Source organism: Panicum virgatum, chromosome 7N, assembly GCF_016808335.1.
Source record: "Panicum virgatum strain AP13 chromosome 7N, P.virgatum_v5, whole genome shotgun sequence".
Taxonomy (NCBI): Eukaryota; Viridiplantae; Streptophyta; class Magnoliopsida; order Poales; family Poaceae; genus Panicum; species Panicum virgatum.
In genome coordinates, this window is record NC_053151.1 from 17715686 (window position 1) to 17728232 (window position 12547).

The window sequence follows — 12547 nt, forward strand, 5'->3', positions numbered from 1 at the left end:
ATCACACAATAGACTATCTAAATAGGATCTTAGATATATATAATAGACTTTCAAGCTACATATTAAAATTTTATATGCTTAAAGTTTAGTTTGTGGATCCAATCGAGATCTTGCATAAATAGACGTGCAAGCTCACATGTCTATCGCAATCTATGCGTACTAACTTATTTTTATAGAATTTTATCATTACTTGTGAATAAAGGAAACTTTCTTTTCAAAAATCCTATGGGCCGAAAGCTTCACAGGGCTGTATAAAACTCACTCGGCGAAACGGATGGCAGTCTGGCTGGCCCATCATCCATCAGCTTCACAGGCCTTCGTCACCCTCATCCTCCGGCCGTCATCGCCGTCCCCCCCCCCCCCCCCCCCCCACCCCCCCAATGGCCACCGTACGTCCTCTTCCAACCCCGCCGCTGCCGCGGCCCGGACTGTGCCCAGATGAGCAACCTCCGCTCGGCCCGCCGCCTGGGGATGAGCCGCAACCAGCACCGCGTGCAGGTGTGTGTCGTCGTCAGTCCCTGCATTTGTACGCTCCAGTCAACTTTCTCCGCCGCCCTCGGAGGTCAGGTCTATCCCACTCCCACCGTGCCGCTAGGGTTCTCCGTGCCTGCTTAAAGTTTCGATTTTATATTTTTTCTTGCCCCTTTGCTACGATGAGCAGTGAAACGCAGCAATTGTTTGTGAGAATGTTTAGTCATGGGGGGAATATGCGCTACAGTGCTAGGATCATCATTTCAAATAAGCCATGAGATTGTCCTAGTGACTAGCATCCCTATACTATGACTGACACTTGCTCAACCATGTATAGCTGGTACTGAAAATGTTTAGTCATGTTGTAAGATCAATTTTTCTCCAATGAATCTTCAAATATCAAACTGCCAAAAAAGAAAACTTCATAGTATACTAGTGCTCAAACTTCTCAACTTTGTGAGAATGTGTCTTTTGTTTTACTGTCATTCTGGAAAGTCGAAAGTATATGGTTCCTAAGATTTTCTCTCTTACTGCGTGAAATATTCAACTGTATCACATTTATTTCTGTAAATAAACACATCATGCTGCAATCCCAGTTCACAAAAAAAAAACAAGTCAAACTTCTAAACTTAAGCTGTTGGCGTTTCGTTTCCCATGTCAAATTTCTACAATTGAGCTCAAAATTTCATTGTCCTTCAGTGTCATGTGCATGGCTGGTTCAGATCCGATGATTCAGGGTAAGACACTTACCCTCATCTTACTGTTGTTTCTGCTGTTGTAGCCATGTTAAAGTTTTGAGGCCAGTTGATGAACTGTAACTGTTGCTGTAGGCGTCACTGCCTCAAGTGGATTCTTCTTACAATTATGGACAGAATCATATAGTAATAACCCAACTAAGTAATAGATGAGATACCCCACACAAGTAACTGATTTTTATTCAAGCAAAATAATTGATTTCAGGAAACTGATATTCTTGTTGGAATGGCGATGCCTTCCTAACAGCTACTCCGGCCCAGTGCTACAGATAGTACAGCAAGTGCTCTTTACAGTACATGTGAACATCATTGCAGCAATATCGGTGGCAATAACTTCCAGTATGTAGCTTTTTCTTCAGTAGGTAACTATATCTAATTTCTGACACCATTATGTTGGTTGACACATATAATAATCTTAAAATATGCAGGAGCCATACTATGGAAGTGAACTGATAAAGGTAGAGGGATCAGGAGGAGTGGGGACTGCAGCTGCTTCGTCAAGCATTTGTGTCACTTTGAGCATTGTAGGTCTCATAGTTGGGTCCTCCTGAAGGCATCACAATGCCACTGCCACAAACCTTTCCACCTTCGTCAAATTGAGAATTGCTTCATCATCACCCTCCACCAGAAAATCAACCCTGCCGCAACTATAACAGTCATTTGCCCAGTCAGTCAGTATTTTCTGATCTTCCGCAGCCTCCAACTCAACATTCCTCCGACAACAGATGAGCTCCAACAGGATGACCCCAAAGCTATACACATCCACCTTGGCTGTGATACCGATGTTTTTGAACCACTTAGGGGCTACTTAGCCTCAGGTACCCCGGATACCTGTATTTGTTTGTGTCTGGTTTGTTCGGAGAAGTTTAGCTAAGCCGAAGTCTGAGATCTTTGCTGTGAAGTTGCCATCGAGAAGGATGTTCTGGGGCTTTATGTCACAATGGATAATCTGTGTGCTGCATTCCTCATGTAAGTATAGCAGCCCCTTTGCCACTCCAAGAGCAAGCTGAGCTCGAAGGTTCCACTCAAGCCTGGCATCACCAAATAGAAATTGATTGAGTGATCCATTGGTCATGAATTCGTACACCAATAGTCTTTCTTTTCCTTAATTGCAGAAACCGAGCAACCTAACCAAGTTCTTATGGTGTGTCCGTCCAATAGTTTGGACTTCAACACTGAACTCCTCTGTTTCGTGCTCAAGCTTGTCAATTTTCTTGACAGCAATCTCAGTACCGAGTTCATCTTGTAGCTGGCCCTTGTCAAAGTTCGGCAAGGCGCTAGGCGTTTTCTAGGCGGTGACCCACCGCCTAGAGCCTAGGCGAGCCTAGGCGTTAGCAAGGCGTTTTCTAGGCGTTAGTATATACACATATATATGTTTAAAAAAGAAAAAGAAAACAGCAGATAACTGGACTTCAGGGAAGAGAAAGGCCCATAAAACAGTAAACGGCCCAAAGTCCAAGTCCCAAACACCTTATTAGCTTATCCCTTTCTCCTCTGCTCGGTCTCCCGCAATGCATACGCATAGAGCCGCAGCCGCCGCCGCCGGGTTCCCTCCCGCATCTCTCTCTCCCCGTCTCCTCTAGTCAGCGCGCCGCTCCTTGCCCCCACCGAAGACCTCCGCTCGTCCTCTTCCACCAGCGACCTCCGCCCGCCGGCCGCCGGTCTTCCTCTCCCCCACTGGTGACCTCCGCTCGCCTATCCCTCCGCCTACCCCTTAGGCGAGGCGTCGCCTTGCCGAACTTTGGCCCTTGTACACAATCCCGGAGGCACCAGTGCCAAGCACCTCCCGGAATCCACTGGTTGCCTTCTCAAGCTCAATATAAGTGAAGGCTTTCAAGGGCAATCCTATATTGTTTGATGACTGCAGAGATCGGGGTTTCCTTTATGGTAATAGTACAATGAGTACCAAAAAGTATAACAGATAAGAGCAGAACGTTAACCAGTACAGAGCTTCCCAGAAACAGTGAACTTCCAATGATCCAGTACTTCTTGTCTTTCTTCCATTTATTGGAACCAACAAGCTCAGGCTGTGTACTGTTGTTCTTCCGTACCTTGATGAAAAGTGTCCTCTCCACATGATCCCCCATATTGCCATTTGACAAAGGCATCTTCTTCCAACATGTATTATCTTGATCATGGAAGACGGCAACAGCACAGAAACAATCTGTCAGACAGAGTTGCTGGCACTGATCCTTAGTTATGGGGGAATACTGCTCATAGTCAGCTAGAGGCCAATCCACATGGCTCATTGCTATCAGCTTAAACTGCATCTTGGCAGCTGCTTCATCCAAGTCACAACTTTGTGGTTCGAAATCAGGTTTGCAGCCTTTATACTGCCTCTCCTCATCAATAAATGAGTACTGCTCTAGGCACTTGCAAATACTTTGGTTGTTTGTGCCATTGAACATGCAGTAACTATTAAACCCACAAATACCGCTTCCATCATTTGTCAGTTGTGCTTCACAGATATTTGGGGGCTTGAAGTCCACTACTGTCCATGCCTGACTATTCAGGTTGCTGACCTTCTTTGGGTATCGATATTGCCTGAACACACCATCTGGGTCAAGTGTAGCACGATGGTAGTAGTCCGCCATGGAGCCGTTGACCCCAGATGTCATACTGATTTGTGTCCTGTTATCCAGGGTGATGTATACAACGCCGGTCGCATTGAACACCACATTTGTAATGTTCCCAGCCATTGACCAATAGGGATCATATTGTTTACCAGAGGGTACAGCAACAGTATAAAGAAAAAACACCAATACTTTGCAGGTCAAGGAGGAACCGGCCATTGGAGTAGTCTGTGGGGATGATTCGGCTGCGGAGATTCATTCTTGGGGTGAGAACCTGAGAAAGCAAGATGGTATCTGCAGGGTTTTTGAAGCTCTCCCATTTGGTAGATCCATCTGCACTTCTGCAGCAACAAGTACAAAATTTCCAGCATCGAGCATGGCAGCATAGGCTGCACCCACAACTAGAGGATTCCATACCTCTGTGCCCGTGGGATCCTGGAGTGAGAGCGCCCCATTGGAGTTGAGCTGGAGGCGTGAACCGGATGAAACTTGTACCAACGCTGGATCTGGATCATTGGTCTTGGCATACCAAGCCACCGTCTTATCACTAGTCTTGTCGAACCAGATAGCGAGCAGATAGGAGGAGGCGTTACCCTCGATTGCCCGGAAGCCAAACGCGAAGTCGCCGGACGGCGAGAGCCAAAAGCTGCTAGGCCCTTCGGATACCAAGAAGGAGCCTAAGGTTATGTTCTGTTGAGCTTGAAGAGAAGTAGAGGACAGCAGCAGGAGCAAGGACAAGAGGAGGACAGGTGCCATGGTTCATTTGATTTGTAGCTCTCAGTTCTTAGTTCTTACATATGATGGCAAACTTATCGCCTCTTGATTTTCAGAGTCTTCGTTGACTTGACTTGACACTCCATTGGTCATCGTAACCATCATGTGGTGTAACAGTAGGCAGCTTTGAACTCGTCAATCAAGGCAGTTGGCTGCCCCACGAGCATCGGTCCTTGTCTTGCTCCTTGCTGGACGCATAGTGATTTGATTATGGATGTTTGAAAGTGTGCCCTTGTCTTACTCTTCTGGTCAGGCCGAACTTTCCACATGCTTACAAGTTCTATAGTAGACAAGACAGATACTTTCTAGAAGGTTGCATTGACGGTTGCGTGAAGGCAGGTGCACAATTACTATTTCTGGTCCCAAATTATTCACTCTACCCGATATGCTTCCAGTTATTCTTCAGTTCTTCAGAAGAACAGTCATAATTTCTACTTACTACCATTCAAGCCAGTTGATTAGTTTGAGATTATATACACGTGAGGGACACGCTAAACGCCTTATTTTACTCATACTAGCGATCAAATTGGAGCAAGGAGGTTGAAATTATATGAGATTTATACTAGCGATCAGATTGAAAGGAGGTTGACGAGACTTATATATGAGAAAAGTTTGGTTCATATTGGCCAATTACCTGGATGTGTTTATTATATTTTTCTTTCATGCCAAGAAAAGTTTACCGTATATTTTTGTCAATGCATTGTTTTCTGAATTTTTCTGTTCAACTAAGTGTTTGATATTTTTTCATTGTTGATTTTATGAAAGGGAACATATGGAGTCCATAATTAGTTGTCATACATTGACAGGGATACTCTATTTTCGTGGTACCTTGTGAATTGTGATCCTCACCCGACGTTGAACAGTCAACACGTTGTGCCATCAACAGACGAGTGGTGATTAGCGACGGTTCTGGTATTGCATATTCCGTGGTTCTGCTTTTGCCACCGGCGGCCGAAATGAATCGAGAAATTTGGATTTTTGCTGTGGCCTTCGTAAAATGTCACTATAAATATGAGCTTTGTAGGATTACTTTTGGAATTTGGGTTTGGCCCAAAGAATTTTTAGTAATTTCAAATAAAATTTCAAAGGCTCATGAGGGCATGGAGAAGTGAAAAACTTTAGTCCCACATTGCTAATGCAAGTTGAGAATGGAGTTTGACTTACCTATATATATAACCCATCGGCCTCCACGAAAAACATCAATTCGAGCTAGGGTTTTGCCTTCTATCTATCGCTACTGCGCCACTGTTGTAGCCTTCTCCGTCCCGATCATTGGCGTGCACCGACGAATGGGAGAGCAGGTCTCTGGAACCCATCGTCCTTGCGATCCTGCACTGGGAGAGGCAAATAAGGTTTTTGGGAAGCGCTTCGCGCGACTGCTCAATGATTTTCATCATGGCTCGTCCTCCGTCCAAGTTAGGTGCTGTGGCGAATCATCGTCTGCAACACCGTATGCTGCACTCTATTCGCAGGACAATCTTCATTCAATCATCGCCATTCGTCTTCCTGAAGGCAAAATCTCAGGACATGCGTTATTGTTTTACTCACTTTTAATCATGTTTTATGAGATCATGATTATGTTGTGTCTTACCACTAGTATGATAGAGTTATTCATGATAGATCTTACCATGCTCATGATTTATTTATTTCAGAATTTAATCACGAAATTGCCTAATAATTCAACAATCCAAAAACCTTATAATAGGCAATCGGGTGATTTTACAATTGCTGGATTTGCTGATGCATTGAGGTCAGATAAGTCTTCTGGTGTGCATTTTAAGAGATAGCAAGTCAAGGCCCGTCTCTGGCTTACTGTGTTGCATGCATGGGAAGCGAGGCTTGGTATTCTAGTAGATGAACATTCTTCTGAGGAGAGGAGGAAGTTCACAGATGCCAACGATCTCTTCGTGGGATGCGTGAAAAGTGTTCTCGCGGATCATCTGATTGATGTGCACATGCACATAACAGATGCAAAAGAGTTGTGGGATGCATTGATTACTAAGTATTATGTAACAAATGCGGGCATGAAACTGTATACCATGGCGAGCATTCATGACTCCAGGATGATGAACAACTATTCTGTTGTAGAACAGGCTCATGAGGTACAAGTTCTTGTCAAGGAACTCGAACTCAAGTGTCATTTACTTGATAAGTTCGTTGCTGGGTGCATAATTGCAAAGTTGCCGTCCTCATGGAGGAACTTTCACCACTGCTCTAAGACACAAGAGACGGGAAATATTAGTTGAAAACCTAATAGCATCTCTTGATGTTGAGGAGAAAGCTTGGGCCAAGGATGATTTTGAGAAAGAAGGCGAGGGTCTTTCTAGCGCCAATGTGGTGCAGAAGAACCACCCACACAACAAGAACAAATCAAAAGCAGCCCACAAGCTTATCAAGACTACTACCTTCAAGAAGAAGAAGACTACAAATGCCAAAGGAGCTTGCTACACATACGGTGAAGGGGGAAACTTCGCAAGAGATTGTCCAAACCGTGCGGACCGCAAGGGAACAAAGGCTAGTCATGGATCGGAAGGATCCAAGGATGCTAACATGCCAACTCTAGGCAGCACTGAAGATGGGTACGGTAATCTGTCTACCGTCCTTTTAGTATTTCAATCCATGAGTTGGTGGTTTGATACAAGTGCTAATGTTCATGTGTGTGCCGACATCTCTTTGTTCTCTTCTTATCAGGCCATCCAAGAGTCAAGCGTGGTTATGGGGAACGGTTCACATGCTTCTGTTCGTGGTGTTGGTACGATAGATCTCAAGTTTACTTTGGGAAAGATCATGCAGCTGAAGAACATGCAACATGTCCCTATTATCAAAAAGAATCTCGTGAGCAGCTCCCTAGCTTATCAAGACTACTACCTCCAAGAAGAAGAAGACTACAAATGCCAAAGGAGCTTGCTACACGTATGGTGAAGGGGGAAACTTCGCAAGAGATTGTCCAAACCATGCGGACCGCAAGGGACCAAAGGCTAGTCATGGATCGGAAGGATCCAAGGATGTCAACATGACAACTCTAGGCAGCATTGAAGATGGGTACGATAATCTGTCTACCGTCCTTTCAGTATTTCAATCCATGAGTTGGTGGTTTGATACGAGTGCTAATGTTCATGTGTGTGCTGACATCTCTTTGTTCTCTTCTTATCAGGCCATCCAAGAGTCAAGCGTGCTGATGGGGAACGGTTCACATGCTTCTGTTCGTGGTGTTGGTATGATAGATCTCAAGTTTACTTTGGGAAAGATCGTGCAACTGAAGAACGTGCAACATGTCTCTATTATCAACAAGAATCTTGTGAGCAGCTCCCTTCTGTGCAAGGATGGGTTTAAGGCAGTGTTAGAGTCCAATAAATAGTCGTGTCGAAATATGGACAATTCAATGGTAAAGGCTATGATTGTGAGGCTTGTTTCATCTTTCCCTTGCAGATTTTTGTAATAAGTCAGTAAACCATATTTATGGTGTTGTTAATGATGATGCGATTGTTTGGCACTCTCATTTATGTCATGTTAATTTTGGTTTAATGTCTCGATTATCCAACATGTGTATAATTCCTAATTTCACCATTGGCAAAGGTTCAAAGTGCTATAGTTGTGTGCAATCGTAGCAACTTTGGAAGCCTCACAAGGTAGCCGAGGAGAGAAATTTGGCACCTCTTGAACACATACATTCTGATCTGTGCGAGATGAATGGTGTGTGGACAAAGGGTGGAAAGAGATATTTCATGACTTTGATTGACGATGTGTCTAGATTTTCCTATTTTATTTGTTGCAAACGAAGGATAAAGTGCTAGACTACTTCAAAATCTATAAGACCGAAGTTGAATATTTTCGTAAATATTTTGATGAATTCTGTGAAGAACATGGTATTATTCGTGAGAGGACGCCTCCCTACTCACCCGAGGCAAACGGGGTTGCTGAAAGGAAAAACCACACATTGACTGACTTGGTTAATGCCATGTTAGACACTGCTGGTTTATCTAAAGCATGGTGGGGGGAGGCTCTATTGACTGCGAGTCATGTCCTGAATAGAGTTCCAAAAAGAACATACTCCATATGAGATATGGATCGAGAGAAAACCGTCACTTTCTTACCTACGCACATGGGATGCTTGGCAAAAGTCAATGTTCCAATCAACAAGAAGCGCAAGTTGGGACCTAAGGCAGTGGATTGTGTCTTTCTGGGATATGCTCAGCGGAGTATAGCTTATAGATTTTTAGTAGTTAAATTTGAGACACCTGATGTGCATGTTGACAGTATTATGGAATCTAGTGATGCAAGATTTTTTGAGAACATATTTCCCATGAAAGATATGAATAGCACTTCTAGATTTTCCTCTGAGATAATTCCTGAACCAGTTGCTCCTATTTTTGTTGAGTCTTCTGAACAACCAGTTGAGCATGAGAAAATCCTTGAGAAGGATGACAGTGAATCTCCTCGAAGGAGTACAAGACAAAGGGTTGCAAAATTCATTGGTGATGATTTCACTGTGTACCTTGTGAATGATACGCCCACCACTATTGCTGAGGCATATGCATCTCCAGATGCAGATGATGGGAAAGAAGCTGTCCAAAGTGAGATGAACTCGATTCTATCCAATGATACGTGGGAGCTCACTGAACGACCCTATGGTTGCAAACCTATGGGATGCAAATGGGTGATCAAGAAAAAGCTTAGACCTGCTGACACTATTGAGAAGTACAAAGCTCGGCTTGTGGCCAAAGGTTACACACAAAAAAAGACGAAGATTTTTTTCGACACGTATTCACCTGTGGCTAGATTGACCACTATTTGAGCACTACTTTCCCTGATTGATTGATATGGTCTTATTGTTCATCAGATGGATGTGATAGATGTGTGTACTATCGCTATGGTGGGGGTGTAGGAGTTATATTGTGTTTGTATGTGGACGACATACAGATCTTTGGTACGAACATTGATGTGATCAATGATGTCAAGTTTTTTCTATCAACGAGTTTTGATAGGAAAGATCTGGGTGAAACTGATGTGATTCTGAACATCAAGTTGGTTAAGTGTGAGAATGGGATTACTCTTTCACAATCTCATTATGTGGAGAAGATTTTGAGTCACTTTTGGCTATGTGGATAGCAAGCCTTTTTCAACTCCTTACGATCCTAGAGTAATACTTCGAAAAAATAAGAAAATTGCAAAGGATCAACTGAGACACTCTCAGATAATTGGTTCGCTAATATACTTAGCTAGTGCAACGAGACCTAACATATCATTTGCTATGAGCAAATTGAGCAGGTTCATATCCAACCCAAGTACTGATTATTATTGGTATGCACTTGAAAGGGTTATGCGCTATCTAGTTGGTACTATGAGTTATGTGATTCACTATTCTGGGCACCCCGCTGTGCTGAGGGATATAGTGATTCGAACTGGATATCTATTGCTGATGAGATTTATGCCACAATTGTATGTGTTTACCCTAGGAGGTGGTGCGATTTCATGAAGGTCCTGCAAATAGACCATTTTGACGAGGTCAACCATGGAAGCAGAACTAACTTCTTTGGATACAGCCAGTTGAGGCAGAGCGGCTAAATGAGCTTTTGATGGACTTGCATGTGGTTGAGAAACCAGTGCTAACTATCCTTATGAACTGTGACAATCAAACGGCGATAGTCAAAGTGAACAGTGCTAAGAACAATGCAAAGTTATCAAGACACGTTAAAAGACGACCGAAGTTCTGTCAGGAAGATGAGAAACTCTAGAGTAATAAATGTGACTTATATTCAAACAGACAAAAACCTGACAGATCCCTTTACAAAAGGGCTATCACGAAATGTGATAGAAAGTGCATCGAGGGATATGGGTTTGAAATCTGTTTAAGTTGTCATAGAAGCAACCCAAACTATATGATCGGAGATACCGTGAATTAGGATCTAGGAAGAACAAGTTATTGGTGAACCGAGGAGAGTAATTTCTTTCTAAACCCTCTCTAGGTGAACATGCAATACTCTCAAGTGAAGATGCAATACTCTCAAGTGTTGTAAGGCAGGTTGGCTATACACATTAATGTGTTTATGTTGGCTTTGATAAGCAAAGGTGTTGTCCTACAGAGCATCCTTGAAAGAACACACCTATATAAATTTGACTGCTAAACGTCTCAGTCTATGAGATTGGGTGAGCTCTAGCAAACTCATGAAGAGACCAGGAAGTACGACGTATATGCTTCACCCACGGTAAAGTCAACTGGCAGCCATGTACTGGTTATGACTTCAAGTGAAACTTGTTCATGGTAAACTAGCAATTCAAGGCATAGTTCATTTTCAAGTTGTGAATAAGTGTAACTTGAAGCTCTAGGTGAGATTTCAACTTAACAGTCCTCACTGAAATGCTGGTATATTAAACAATAGTGAGAAACAGGTAAATCTCTTGATGGGCATTTGAGATCTGGTGGAGGATTGTTGGAATTTGGCCATGATCCAAATTTTTTTAGCATTTCCAAATTAAATCTCAAAGGCCCATGAAGGCATGAGGAAGTGGAAACCTTTAGTCTCACATTACTAATGGAAGTTGAGGATGGGGTTTGACTTACCCAGTGGCGGACCTAGGATTGAAACTTAGGGTATGCCATGTCCGTATTTGGTACAATCTAAAAAAATTTGGTGCACAATAAAAAATTTCACAAGCAATTCGGTATACATGTAATTAGGCTCAATATTTGCATAGATTACAATATAAATAGTAGAAGCACATTAAAAGTGTGTTTGGTTGGGCTGTGACTTTTGGAAAAGTTGTTGTGAGCTGTGGGCCATGGAAAAATAGCTGTGAAAATCAGAAGGCCGTTTGGTTGGGCAGCTATAATTTTTTATCAGAAAACTGTTAAGGGAACCCACATATCATCCACAATCATCCCGATGTGGCCCTCTCGAGGGAGCGAGGGGAGCGGCATGGGGAGGGCGCGGAGCCTCAACGATGATGAGGTCAGAGACGCGCGCTCATCAGAGCAGGGCCGCGCACCCGCCGGACAAGGCTTGTGGTGCACTGGCGGGAGGGGAGGTGAGGGGTTTCGAGAGGGAGGAGAGAGCGACGTAAAAAAAGAATACAAACCGGTATCTACATAATCAATGGCAAGTGGGTAATTTGTATGCCCAAAAGCCAGTAAAAGTAGAAGAAAGTGCTTTTGGATCTGTACTAGTGAAAAGCTGGCTTTGAAAAAAAATATTGCCACTAGTAGAAGCAAGACCAATTTTAGAAGATTGTAAACCATATCATAAACCTTAAGCCTCCCAATTTGAACTAGAACTGAGAGGTCAACAAGATTGTTAAGACCTATAAAAATGTCCTCATGTCTAGTGTCATCAATATAATTGTCAAGTTGTACTTCATATTTTATTAATCGCAGTCAAAAAATTTATTAAAAAGAGAAGTGCTGGCTTAGGGTATGCCACGACATACCCTGTCCACCCACTGGGTCCGCCAGTGGACTTACCTATATATATGACCCATCGGCCTCCACCAAAGACATCAATTTGAGCTAGGGTTTTGAATTCTCTCGCTACTGCGCCACTGTTGTAGCCTTCGCCATCCCAAGCATCGGCGTGCACCAGCGAACGGGAGAGCAGGTCTCCAGAACCCTTCGTCCTTGCGATTCTGCAGCGAGAGAGGGCGACTAAGGTTTTTGGGAAGCGCTTCATGCAACTGCTCAAAGATTTTTATCATGGCTCGTCCTCCGTTCAAGTCAGGCGCTACGGCGAATCATCATCTGCAACACCTGTTGACACCAGATTTTGGTAAATCAGATGTAATCTATAGATCGTCAGTTATTGGCATACGTGTGCAGGAGTCAGAGGCAACAAGAAGGATCAAGCTAGCGTACGCATGGACGACGATCAGCAAGTTTCTAATGGCGTCTGTCCTTTCCGGGAGATTGCGTGTATAGGCGGGCACATATGCGTACATGCATTAAGGAGATGCTTCTACTTTGCATGCAAGGTGATTAAAGGC

At 43.5% G+C, this 12547-nt stretch overlaps 1 long non-coding RNA gene and 1 pseudogene across 1 annotated transcript; one reads left to right on the top strand and one right to left on the bottom strand.

The window, feature by feature from the left end:
• Positions 1-369: 369 nt before the first annotated feature.
• LOC120681896 lies at positions 370-2255 on the top strand. The gene is made up of 2 exons (XR_005678126.1): positions 370-1565; positions 1655-2255. It is a non-coding gene; the product is annotated as an uncharacterized LOC120681896 (long non-coding RNA).
• On the bottom strand, positions 1382-4863 carry LOC120681895 (annotated as a pseudogene).
• Between the last annotated feature and the right edge of the window lie 7684 nt (positions 4864-12547).